The sequence below is a fragment of the Bos mutus genome, chromosome 18 (assembly GCF_027580195.1).
Source record: "Bos mutus isolate GX-2022 chromosome 18, NWIPB_WYAK_1.1, whole genome shotgun sequence".
Classification (NCBI taxonomy): Eukaryota; Metazoa; Chordata; class Mammalia; order Artiodactyla; family Bovidae; genus Bos; species Bos mutus.
Window position 1 is genome coordinate 53,110,318 of NC_091634.1, and position 13,414 is coordinate 53,123,731.

General features: G+C 41.9%; 1 protein-coding gene across 2 annotated transcripts in view; it reads right to left on the reverse strand.

The window, feature by feature from the left end:
- The window catches only part of CDH13 (cadherin 13), a 1,011,871-nt gene that overhangs the window by 620,184 nt on the left and 378,273 nt on the right, over positions 1-13,414 (reverse strand). The window lies entirely within an intron of this gene.

Below are 13,414 nucleotides of genomic sequence, written 5' to 3' on the forward strand. Positions count from 1 at the left end.
AAACTGTCAAGTGCTCTGTTGGGAATGTAAAGTGGTTCAGCTGCCTTGGAAAACATTTTGCTGGTTCCTCAAAAAGTTAAACATAGAATTACCATATGACCTAGCAATTCTATTCCTGCTAAGTCACTTCAGTCGTGTCCGACTCTGTGCGACCCCATAGACGGCAGCCCACCAGGCTCCCCCGTCCATGGAATTCTCCAGGCAAGAACACTGGAGTGGGTTGCCATTTCCTTCTCCAATGTATGAAAGTGGAAAGTGAAAGTGAAGTCGCTCAGTCATGTCTGACTCTTCACAACCCCATGGACTGCAGCCTACCAGGCTCCTCCATCCATGGGATTTTCCAGGCAAGAGTACTCGAGTGGGGTGCCATCGCCTTCTCCTAATCCTATTCCTACTTCCAGGTATAAACTCAAAAGGACTGAAAACTAGTCCTGAAATGCACGTGCCTGCCTGTTTGTAGCAGCACTTCTCACAATAGTCAAAATGTGGAAACAGCCTAAATGGCCATTGGCGGATAAACAAGCAAATGGTGGTGTATCTAAACAGAGCACTTTTAGTCAGTCCTAAAAAGAAATACTGTGATCATACATGCTACTGCATGAATGAACCTTGAAGGAACTATGCTAAGGGGAAGAAGCCAGTCAGAAAAGACCACATTTTATATGATTATATTTATATGAAATACCCTGAATGAGTAAATTCTCAGAAACAGAATGCAGACCAGTTTTTTCCATGGACTAGGGGAGTCAAATGCTTGCCAAGTATGGAGGCTTTTTTTCTGTTTTTTTGCAGGGGGCAGCAGGTAATATCTTGGAACCAGAGGTAGTGGTCGTATAACATCCTGAATATATTAAATGTCACTGATATGTTCAAGCTAAATTGGTTAATTTTATAAGAGTTTCACCTCAATAAAATAAAAATTAAAATAAGTTGCCAAATGCTTCAGAGAATTCTGAAGGGCTGAGGGCTTAGGACTAAGAAAAAGTTTCAGGCAACCAGCTTTTTTCTTTCCATGATCTTCAAGTGAGAGTAAATTTCAGCAAAATGTTGAGGGCAGGAGCCCATCCTGGAGTATTAATATGTGAGTCTGTGATGGAATAGAGATGGTGCATGAAGACTCTGTTTCCAGGGAGACTGGTGAAGAGAAGGGCAGTGATGAGGGATGAAGTTGCCCTGTGGAAATCTGTTTCAACCTGGGGAGATGTGAGCATGTTTGAAGGCAGAGGGGAGGATTCGGAGAGGAGTGAACAACTGAAGGTGTAAAACAGGGAAGCACGTGATAAGACAGAAACTGAAAGGAGCAGGTTCAAGGGCACAAGTGAAGGGCCAGAAAGAGAGGGAAGAGTTGTAGTTCTTCGGAGAGGGGAGGGAAAGATTGGAGGTGCGCAGAGGTGGAATAGGGAATCACAAAATCTCAGGCTGGATGGCATAAACATCACAGCAGGAAGAAATGAAGGGCCAGCTGCAGAAAATAGCTGGCAGTGGGGTTGGGCCTAATGCTTAAGGCAAATGGAAGTCTTGGAGTGGTGCTCAAGTCATGAGCAATAAATTAAGTATGAAAAATCACAGAGTAGCAATAAAGGCAGGGACCTGTACAATAAAGCTGCTGCAGTCCCACGATCATGAATGTCTCATCAACCAGTCTTTTCACATCATGCCATCCTGTTATCCAGAATGTTTTTGGCCTATAGATGGGGCTAATTAATTGCCGAATTAATTTTAGTACATCCTTGTAGGTACTTGAGTCCCTTTTGAATCTCGAGTCTATCATCCAGTTAGGACCCCCGAGCTGTGAAAGTTACAAATTAAAAACCATGTCTTTATATCTGTATCTCCATCACTGGGATGAACGCAGTCAGTTGGGGCCATTGACTGCATGCAGAAGCCGTTTTTTAGGCTGACACAGATTATTTTTCAGGCCTTTTAGATGCAGCTATTCAATCTGAATCTACTAATATCCAGTGATAATATTCAGCTCATATTTCTCTATCTTGACAAAAAAGGATAAAATGTTTTGATAAATGCTTTTTGAACAGTCTGAGCACAAAGCACGGCTCTGAAATATCCCGGTTGTATAACCATGGGCAAGTCACATATCTTTCCATGTCTTACTCTATTCATCTGTAAAATGAAGATAATAGTACCTATTTCATAGGTTGCTGTAATGATTAAATGACTTAACGTAAGAAATACGCTTAGAGAGGTGCCTGGCACAGAATTTGAGCTAAATAAATGTTGGCTATGATCAGCATTATTAACATTAATATTCACTCCATCTCTGGCATTTGTTTAGTCATTCAGTAAGTATTTATTCAGTGCCTGGTATTATATTATGTGTTAGATTCATAGCAATGAACAATTCAGTCACAGTCCCTACCCTTATGGAAGCATATAATTTTACTTTACCTAGTAAACCAATGCTCAAATTGTAAGATTTATGTAGAATTTGAAATATATATATATATAAGGGGACTTTCCAGGGTTTTTTGCATTTATTTTTCTTCAATTCAGTTTCTGGGTGTTTTTTTCTTTTCTTTTTTTTCCTATGTAGAAAAACTTATTATCCAAAGACCTGAATGAAAGAGGAAATCACAGCAAAATCAGGCAAATAAGACTGATGGTCATGCTCTTAAGGGGTAGGCTTTTCTAACATGGTCCAAATTGAATAAGAGACAAAAAAACAGCAGTCAAGCCTCAATTATCTGCATTAACTGGGGTTTGTGAGAATGGACAATGAGAGGAAAAAGATAATGCATCCTGATTTGCTGTCTTAAATCTCATGGCAGAGGCTAAAAAAAAAAAAAAAAAAAAGTAGCATACAGGGGCATTTGGAATGAGAATGATGATGGATATGGGCAGTCTCTGGGAAAAGCCTAGTTATAGTTATTCAAACCATTCTTTGGGTCTCTTGGAAAACTACCATTGTTTATAGCTTTTTAACTTCAAAGGAAAGGAGCTGTAAAAAGTTGTTGTCAACAGAAGCCCAATTTGCTTGATATGATGAAGGGGTTGGTTGACAATGCACACCTTTTGTCAAAAGAATTTGTCACACAAAGAGGAAATTGCAGGAACCATTTTATTTCCATAAATGGCTGGAAGGCAGGAGACACCATGTAGAGAACAAGGGAAGGAGAAGCCCCCTCTTGAACCTCAGGTTCAGTTCTCTCTTATGGGTGGAAGAGATAAGGAACAGTGAGGAAGACTCTATAACCTCCCCTTCTGAACTGGGAGAAGGTGGAGGGAAAGCACTGGGGTCAATGGAGTTAGAGCAACATGCTCAGGTCCCTGAAGGTTGCTTCTAATCCAGGAGGATGTTTGAAATTTCTCTGCCCGTGTGTAAGTCTACTGATAAATCAAATTCTGAAACTGTATATGGGGTATTATTTAAAGTACTCTTTTGATATTTTATCTTTCTTTGCATGATAGAGAAAGAAGAGCAAGTGTTACCCAAATCTATTCCCTGTAAAAAAAATTACTTTGATGACCACATACACACAGTATTTGCTTTTTGATTGTTGCTATTTCTTGCCTCATGAGAAAGAAGCAATTCAGCAAATAAACATATCTGCCCTTGTTGTGAACCCAACTAGAAGGTAGGCACTCCTGTTGTTGTTATGTATTATTATCACTGTTATTATTTTTATGTAGCACCCCCAGGGGGCATGAACTAGAGGGTCTCTACTTCTGTTAACAGGAATAGAAACAAGACAAAATAAGCCCTGAGGGGTTGGGCCCTGGCCACAGGTTCAAAGTGCTTCCTATTTATCTGCATGATAGCTTGAGACTAGACTTGGCTTCGTCTGAACAAGCAATTGAGTTTGAGGATCAAACAGCATCGAAGTGTGGCCCAGAGGAGTTGCCACCCGGGCACCTACCACAGATCAATCCCAGCCCACAGAAACCGACATGGGCGGAGAGAGGATATGGTTGGCTAGGGCATAATGCTCTTCTTTGTTTTGTTTTTTTCAGGTGCTCAGGATTCTCCCTTAAAAGTTTGGATGAAGACCATGTAATTTAACTAACCCATGTGCTTGGTTGAGGGAGACTGAATAAGTAATACATCCTTCAATGTTCCTTTGATACTGAGTTTTTTAAGTATTCAGACCAAAGAACTAAAAGGAGACAATCCACGGTCTATATCAATGACTGTGTCCTCCTATCATTGAAAATGTTTGTTTTTCTCAATCAGAATTGAGAACCAGACTTCTACAGAGGAGCCTATGAGACATTTACATTTGAAAATCTTGTGCTATTTTCATGCAGTTTTATTTCCAAAAGTTTTATTCATAAGGAAAGTTTTTTTAAAGTGTCATGACAACACAGGGCTCCAACTACCAAAAATTTCCTTGGGATACTCAGTTAGTTTTACATGACTTTTAAAATTTCCAATCAGTTTGAAATTTGCCAACATCATTTCATCTCCAGTAAGAGCAGCCATGCCAATTGGCAAAGACCATGGTGATTAGGTATCTCCATGTGCCAGACAAGAGGGGAGTTTAAACAAGAGATTAACACCCCAATATTTACACTTAGAATTCACTTTTAGTTCGTTTATGGTAATAATAAAAGATAGGAGGCTAATATCTGAGAGACTAGAAAATTTCTTTCTGATGATTCTACATTTCTTTTACTTGCAAAGCCCCAAGCAACTGTTGGAACGCTAGCTGTGGGTAGAACACTGGACCTAGGGAATCACTGTGAATTTGAAGCTGAGGTGCCTCCTGAATTGCTTTACCACCTGAGGATGACATCTTGACTTTGTTTCCTGACTCATAAAACAAGAATAACACCATTGCCTCAAGTCCTTGATGTGAGGATCAAATCTATATAACATATATGGAAATTAAGTTTTAAATTATAATTTAAAAAGTATAAATCTAAGACATTCTCCCTTGACTCTAGGACCATAAAAATCAATGAGATAAGTTTGAAACAAAGGAACTCAGGGTCTAAGAGACATTTATACTTAGAAAGCTTGTGCTGGGAGCAGGGAGGTGGTTGGCAGTCAAGATGGCAGAGTAGGAAGGCATGGGGTTAGCATCTCTCTTACAACTAGGGCACCTACTGGGTGCTGGTGGGATCCTTGGACACCTAAGAGGATGGGAGGAACCCCTGTACGATCAGGTAGGACATGAGAGAGAAGGAGGGAGGGAAGGAAAGTGGAGGTGGGATGGGACTGTACCCCAGAAGGGGTCTTGGGGAGGAGAGAGGTCCACATGCTTGAAGGGCCCCCTCAAGGCATGGGGACTGGTGGGAATGTGAGGGATGTTCGGAGGATGGGGGATTGGAGGAGTTTTTGATCAGTTGTACATTCATTTTTTATTTTCTAGCCATGTTTTAATTTTCCTATGTCATTTCATAGTCTTTACAGTAGAACAGAAATGCACTAGTTCTGTTGCAAATGTCAGCATTACTAAATTAGCAGGGGCTATGTAGAATCAGAAGGCCCAGACCCAATTCCCAGTTCTGCTACTTGCTGACAGATAAGGACATTGACTAAATTAATCAGCATCTCTGAGCCTGGGCTACTTCTGTATCTGCAAAGAAGGAACCAGATCATCAATGGCACAGGCTGGCTCTGAAGATCAGAAGAAGAGGCACTTGTGAGAACATCTAAGACAATGTCCTGACATGTGGTAGGCCCCCAGGGAGTGTCCCCTTCCATTTCTCTTTCAAAATATATAAATATTTCAGCAGAATTCCATGGCAGCCCTGTCTCACTGATAGCACTTAAAACCCAGCTAATCTACATTGAGATGTGCTATGATTGTAAAATACATATTGCATTTCAAAGATTCAGTGTAAAAAGAATGTAAAAAAATTATTAATAATATTCAAGCCATTACTTATTGAAATACCTTAGATAAATTGTAATATGTAATGGGTTTTATATAGGTTACAATAAATTTATATATATATAATAATGATATATACACACACTTCAAAGGTATATCTATAGATATGGAGAGTATCTATCTCTGCCTATATGTATACATATATATGTGTATATGTTATACGTAGAGAGATAGAGATATATCTACATGTGTGTATATATACGTAGAAAGAAAAATAAAGATATACTGTCGCTATGGAGAGTATCTGTATACATATACAGATACAGATATATAGAGGTATATCTATACAGAGACTATCTATATCTACATTTGTGAAATTTAACCTAATATATATATTTGGCATGTGTATGTGTGTGCATTCCATTGGACCACACTGCTGTGCAACATAAAATCTTGAGTCTTCACAAGCCAATGAAGCTACTTTTTGTTATCTAGACTTTCTATGGGATCAGTTATTTCTCCCCAAGCATTTCAATTAAAATTAATCTTCAGAATATAGTTTTCTTAGATTCTGATCCACAAAGCAATCTGTTATCTACTTAAATTAATGAATCGAAGGATGTCTTTTATCTATATTTGAATAGTGTCCTGGAGCTAAGAATCATAAACATAACAATTTAGTCGTGTGTCAAAATGTAACAGCCTAATACCCTATTCTAGGCCCAATTCTTGGATCTGCACCATAATTTTTGAGCTATATATTTTCCCCAATTTGGGTGACAGTTAAATGGATACTAATTTTCCTTAATAGTAGCTGGGGAGGCGTTGCCTTGAACAGGGGTACTTTGCAGGTTTTTGAAGTTATCACACTTGTTAAATCAGAGCATATTAAGTATCTACAGCTCTAACTCCTCATTTCTTTATGGCCAGAGTAAATGCACAGATTGGTTCTTCACCATGGTGGTTATAAAACATACTTTATGGGAGCAAGATCGATACCATTGTCCAACTCAACAGACTCCAAGCCCTTCCCAGTCAGTGTGATAATATGTCAGTGTGATAATACCTGGAGATAAGACTAGTACTTTTACCATAAGTTAGTCGCTCTTATTGTCAGAGATGCTTTAAACTAATGAAGTCAAGTTGCATGGATGCAGTGTGACAGGTACTTTAGAGGTTACATGGTATCACAGCCAAAATAGAGAAGAGAAGTAACAAAGGTGCAAAATATATTTGTTTAGAAAGTGTGAGATTAGGAAAATGGAAAAAATATGAATCAGTGACAGCAACTCACTGGGTACTTCAGTTAAGAATAAACAATTTGTGATTAAGAATCCTCTGCCAGCACTGGGTTAGGTACAATATATATTTCTATACTTTCACATACCCCATTAAGCATCTACAAGGTGTCACTGTATGAATGAGAAAACCAAAACCCAAAGGAGCTAGGCGACTTTTCAGTGTCATATGTCTGGTAAGTAATATGTGTGTGATTAAATCCCAATTTGGAGTCATTCCAGGTCCCCATCAGTATCATCCACAACAATTCAGCTAAATGTCGCAGAGCACATGCATAGGCAGAGCAGACAGGCACTCAGCCACTGCTTCTGAGCCTCTGGACTCACCATTCTAAGAGGTACTTTTCAAATGGAACCCTAAGATTCTGCAAAGCAGTGGGTTTAAAAGGTGTATCCCCCTGAGGGTCAAGATACATAACTAAAAGCAATATTAATACTGGCTTATGATCAGTTGATGACATAATTTGTCATTTTAAACACTAAATATAAAAACAACTCTTTCTCCCAAGTTGTTCCTTCCTCTAATTGCTCCCTTAATTTTACTTTTTTTTTTTTGGAACTATTTCCATCATAATTCTTGGAACTGGGTTAGGAGCCAAACTTGTGTCTTTTAAATTGCATGTTTATAGTGGTAATGATTAAACATGGTAAACAAGCCTTGAATTTTGCCTTTTCAATTTCTGTCATAACTTTCTGTTTATCTTATTTTTAAAATGGGTTTTTTAAATGACCACAAAAAGGGGGAAATAATTTTTTTTTTCTGCATTTAATTTAAGCAACTTAAGAGACCAGTTTTCCTTTACTGAAGATACCAAGCATTGACTTCCAGTTAAGAAGTCTAAATTGTTTAATTAACTTCTACATACTGCCAAGTCTTTTGATGTTTGTTAAGTGAACCCACAGGAATAAAGAATCCTCTCTTGAAAGTTTAGTCAGCGTTTCACATAAAGTGGGCAGCTGAGGAGTGGGAGTGGTGAAGATTTAAGTTCATTTATCATCTTGAATTCTCCAGGTTGTAGAAGTGATAGCATTTGCTCACGCTGGAACGGGGGAAGGAATGGGTTTTCTGATTTTGCTTGGCTCATTCATTGTGCATGCATTACAGTCTGACTCTGATGATATGATGAGGAGGAATGACAGGTTTTTTCATGGCACTTACTTTGTGCCTGGCATTGTTCTAAATACTTTGCATATACTTACTCATTTAATCCTCACGACAGTTCTATGAAGTTGATACTATTATAAGCCCATTCTACAGCTGAGGGACCTGGAGCAGAGATGCAAGCCTGGCACTGGGAACCATGACAAGGCTTCCAGCTCTAGGGCAGGGTTCCCAGCCTCCCCATGTGGAAGCCAGGGCCCTGAGTTCAGGAGCTCGGGAGTGATGTGAAAACAAACACAGAAAAATGAAACGGCTAGAGTTTAATGCTATGATGGGGGAGAGGCAGGCAGGGCTCTCTGAAGGGCATGGAGGAAAAGTCACTTTATTAGCTGGGGGGACGGAGAGGTGTCCCTGAAGAAGGGAAATCTCGGCAGGTTCAGAAATTTCAGAAGAGTTAGTCCTGCTGATTGGTACTGGCCATGGAGCAGCCGGGGCCATGGCTAGCAGGCCATAACCTAGACAGAGGAGTGGCCAGCGTGATCTGGAGGAAGAACTCGGCCAGCTCAAGAAACCACACGTGATCTGGTATTGGGAGGTGAGGGCCGATTTCAACGCAGGGAATGGTATGAAGGGAGGGATTCAATCTACTCATATGTTTATTCAGAGGGTATTTACTGAACACCAACTACTGCCCACACTGTGCTGGGTGCTGAGGACAGATCAGTGGACGCTCCAGGAAGGGAGCAAGGAAAGAAGGGAGTGGGGGCGTGGGCAGGGAGGCAGAAGGGAAACAGACTATACTCCTGCCTTCAGCGAGCTTGCAGTCTTCTCAGAGAGCCAGACTTGAAATACTTAAAGAAGGAAGACGGCCAGGAAGGAAGGGAACAGGTGCTAGAAATGAGACTAGCAGAGGAGACCTTCCTTTGGTACCAGGGAGCGCCTTAGAGGAAGTAACATTTCAGCAGATCAAGCCACTTAAAAACGAGAAGGAATCTGACCTGCAGGAAGGCTGTAGAGATCAAGCTAGACTGTGAAGGACATTTTTCACACATATATAAAGACTTCAGAATTCATCCCATAGGCCCGATACCCTGAGGGGAAGTAAGACCCATTAAGCAGAAGAGTAATCTGATTAGATTTGCACTGATACTCCAGGCTGGGGGCAGGGAAGCCTGATTCAAGCCTGTAGTCTGTGGCCCCCACAACTCACCATCTGTTACGAGCATGCTTCCTGCTTTGCTCATGAGACCCAGCTGTCTGGGTCACAGGAATCTAAATTCTACAGATGCTTAGAGCATGAAACTCACTTTTTAAGATGAAGTTGGTAGGTACAGTCTCTTTAGCTCCCGAACTTAATTCAAAATAAATTCCTACAAGCTCTGTGAAGTTTCCCAGCCTGACTTTATTGAGTTTTTAATTGATGTCAGAATTCAGTGCCATAATCTACAGTTCCGGAAGCTACAAACTCTTAAATTAGAAATACATAAATAAATAAGTGGCATTTTTCTCCCAGACTTGCAACGTGTAAATGAGGTTGATGAGTCCCATTTACACGGCCTGTAAAGACAACTCCATCCAAGATGCAAAAGAATGAAACACAAGTTTTTCCATGGAAACCTTTGGAGCTGTATGTTCAAGGTAAAAATAACGAACTTTTAATAAGTGAGTAAATGAAAGGAAACACTCTGCTGTCTTCATGTTCACCACTGCTAGGCAGCAAGCAACAGCAGATTTTGTCTGGACAAGGTACAGTTCCATCCAGATGTACTCTTGTGAGTCAAGTTCATGGTCACATTCCATGGGCTAGGAAACACCTTTGTGCACATATGGTTATCTCAGCCCCCTCCTTAACCGTCCCCCTTGGCTGTCAAAATGAAACTGCTCCTCCACCCACACAGATCTAAGATGATCTTAGACAGGTCAGACAGGCACCAGCTTCTGGGCAATCCCTTAACAATGTAGCAATAGCTTGAACATCTATAACTAAACCACAATTAACAATCAGACTTCACAGATTGGGCTATAGGCTTTCCTGTGAAACAGGATCACAGGAAGCAGGTAAGATGAGAGATGCACATTCTTACATTCTTTTATTAAGGAATCGTTGGGCTCCAGTTACTGCAGCTGAATTGGGCTTCAGTGGGGCTGCGTTTGTCTTAGAGAATCCGTCCTTCCCTGACACAGTGATGTGAAGCCAGCCACTGTGACGTCTCTCCTATCTCGGTTGTGCTGGGTGCCCCAATGCCCTTGTTTCCCTCTTTGGCCTCACTTTCTCCTTCCACCCCTATCTGATTGCTGTGTCATGGCCTCAGCAAGGACGTTTTGTCCACAATTCCTTATCCTTTCTCAAGAGGTTCTAAAATAATGCCACTGATGGGACATGTCACCTGCTCTCTGATGCTGTGCCCAAGGCAGCGCTCCTGCGATTGACACTATTCTTATTTATCCCTGCTTCACAGATGAGAATGTTTAAGTTCAGGGAAGTGAGTGGCTTGCCCAAAGTCATGTAAACATAAGTGATGGAGCAGAAATTTGAACCCACTTAAGTTTGATACCAAAGTCAAAGCCCTACTACTATGCTATTTCCCCCCCAGGTGTTTACCTGAAGATCCAACCCTGCCCCTATCCAAATGTACCCAGGAGCTGCCAACTCAACACATCCAAGCTGGTCTATTCACCTTTCCCAAGCATTCCTCCCCTGACTGGTGCAATCCAGCTCCATCCTCCTAGGCTAGACAACTAGACTCCCTGGGATGCTGGCTCTTGGCTCTGTTTTCCTTCAAACCACATCTTCCATCGGTTGTCTTCCCCCCATTGCTACTATACTGCTCTAATTCATGCCCTCGTCTTTGGACCCATGGGAAACCACCCAGATGGCACAGTTTGCTGGCGAGCAAAGTGGCAGAAGGAGAATGGGTGGAGAGGCCAGAGTCTCAATCTTGTTTCTGCCAACTGCAAGCAAGGGGATATTGGCCAAGTTCTCACGTCTGTGGGAAGGGGGTACCATTAGCAGCCTCACAGGGCAGTTGGGAGGGTTAGAAATAGCACATTAAAGCAGACCCTGAGACGCACATACTCATGACAGTCCCGCTAAGCAGTACAAGTTCTCACTCATCTCTTTGTGCCTCAGTTACCCCAGCCTGGAAAATGAGGCCAGTAGCATGGGCCTCCAAGGTGGTGGGGGGATTAGATGAATCAGCATCTGTGGCCCATGAGGGCAGCAGCCAGCATGCAGTGAGCACCAAGCAAGCACTGGCTGGCCTCACAGCCCTCCTCCCCCTTCTCTAAAGGCACAGAGCAGCCATCACCATCACCTCCCTGTTGGTACTTAATTAACACACACGGTCCCTTTCTCTCCCCAGGCAGGAGCTGGGCTGACTCCTGAACTCATTGCTTTCCTTCTCTAGCTGGCCTGCTGCACCACACACAGTAGGGCTTCAAAAATACTAACTGGGTATTTATTAAGGACTGTGCTTTCCTTAGAAAGATTCTATGGCTAGCTATTTTATTTTCCTAGCCTTATCTCTTACGTTTTTCTTTTTTTTTTTTTTTTTTTTGAACCTTTATATTATGGATATATCTGGGCAACTTCACAAGGCTGATTTTCAAATTTCATAAAATTACTGAAGGTGGGAGATAAATGCCTATTCTGCTGGAGTTGGCAAACTGAATGGCACAGCAGCCTCCCCCGTATTTTACAAGAAGCAAACAATAGCAACCAAGCTTTGTGGACAGTGTGTTCAGACAGAGACAAATAGGAGATGGCCAGGGCTCCAAGGAGCTGGGCTTCTAGAGGGGATCTTTCTGGGACTCAAGTGACCAGCTCTTCATGGCTGAGTCTCTTGGTAATAATCCCAGGACTCCAAGCCCAGCAAGGTGAAGTTTTGTCCTAGGAAATGTCTCAAATCCTGTCTGCTCTGCTTGGAGCTAAATATGACACTGTCTTTTTCTAGATTTAGAGATGAACTCTCAATCACAATGAACAATGTTCATCTAACTTCATTCTATCCCACATGCAAAACCCCCTTCTGTGAATCTCTGTACCATTTACTTGTTCCCAAGAAGCATTTTGTACTGCACATCCTGGCAGCTGTGTTGCTAGGCATGCGGAAGTCATTTATATCATGAGTTAGTGAGCTGCTGTGAAAATGACCGTGGTTAAGTGAGAGATAAACTCTCTTTTGTGGTGCCAGTGGGTTTCCACGCTGGTATGTGTTCACCAAGATCCTGTTTTGTTTTGAGAACATCAGTGGCATGCTGTGGATTCACGTTTAGCTTTCTACCTACGCTTAACTCACAGATTCACAGATACGAAGAGGAATTATGCAGTTTTTCCAGTCCAGGGACAGCAAATATACTCCAGCCCTAGAAACATCTCTAAGTGATCAATGGATAGTAGCTTTCAGAAGCACTGTCTTGAGAGTGATACTCAGGTCAAGCAGGGTGATTAGCAATGTCTGCAACGTATATCATTGTGGAGTAGGGCAGCACACATGCCACTTACTTGCTGTTGCAGACGGTTTAACCCCTCTTATCTGCAGGTAAGGAAGTTACGTGACTCTTTCAAGATCACACAGACAGCGTTGGCAGGAGAGCGGCACTCACGATGCCATTTGTACTGTCTCTGCTCCCCAGCCGTGGGACTGGTGTTCACTCCACCAGTGAACAAAATTAACAGATGAAGCAGGGTTACGGGGAGTGTGACAGATGGAGAAAAGCAGTGGGAATCACAGGCTTTGATAAAGTGGGTAAGAGCAGGCCAGCAGCAGGTAGGAGAAAAGGCTAGTCCAGTCGCACCAAGCTGGGGACACACCATTATTATTGTAATTATTCTGCCAGGGTCTTGCTGTGCGTCTTCCCTTTCTGTAATTGAGAAAGCCACAGAGTCTCTGGGCTCCTGGTGAAGAAGTAAGTAAATCCATAGTAACCAAGTGTCCCTGGATGACACAATCAGGAAGCCTGAAGAGCAGTTTGTGGCATTCCTAAAGTCACATGTGTGGGGGCAGAGATCTTCATCCAGGTGCATGTAGAAGGGAGTGGACACCAGAGCATGGCAAAGGAGCAGCACCATACGCCACGGTTGCCTCACATACAACTCTAGTGTGCGACTGTGGTTCTCACCTGCACAACCTCCATTTCCCTTTCTCAGATGACAGCATCCTTATTTGAGTAACAAACTCTTTCACTCTCAGCCTTTGTATTTTAGGTGGGGCTGAACT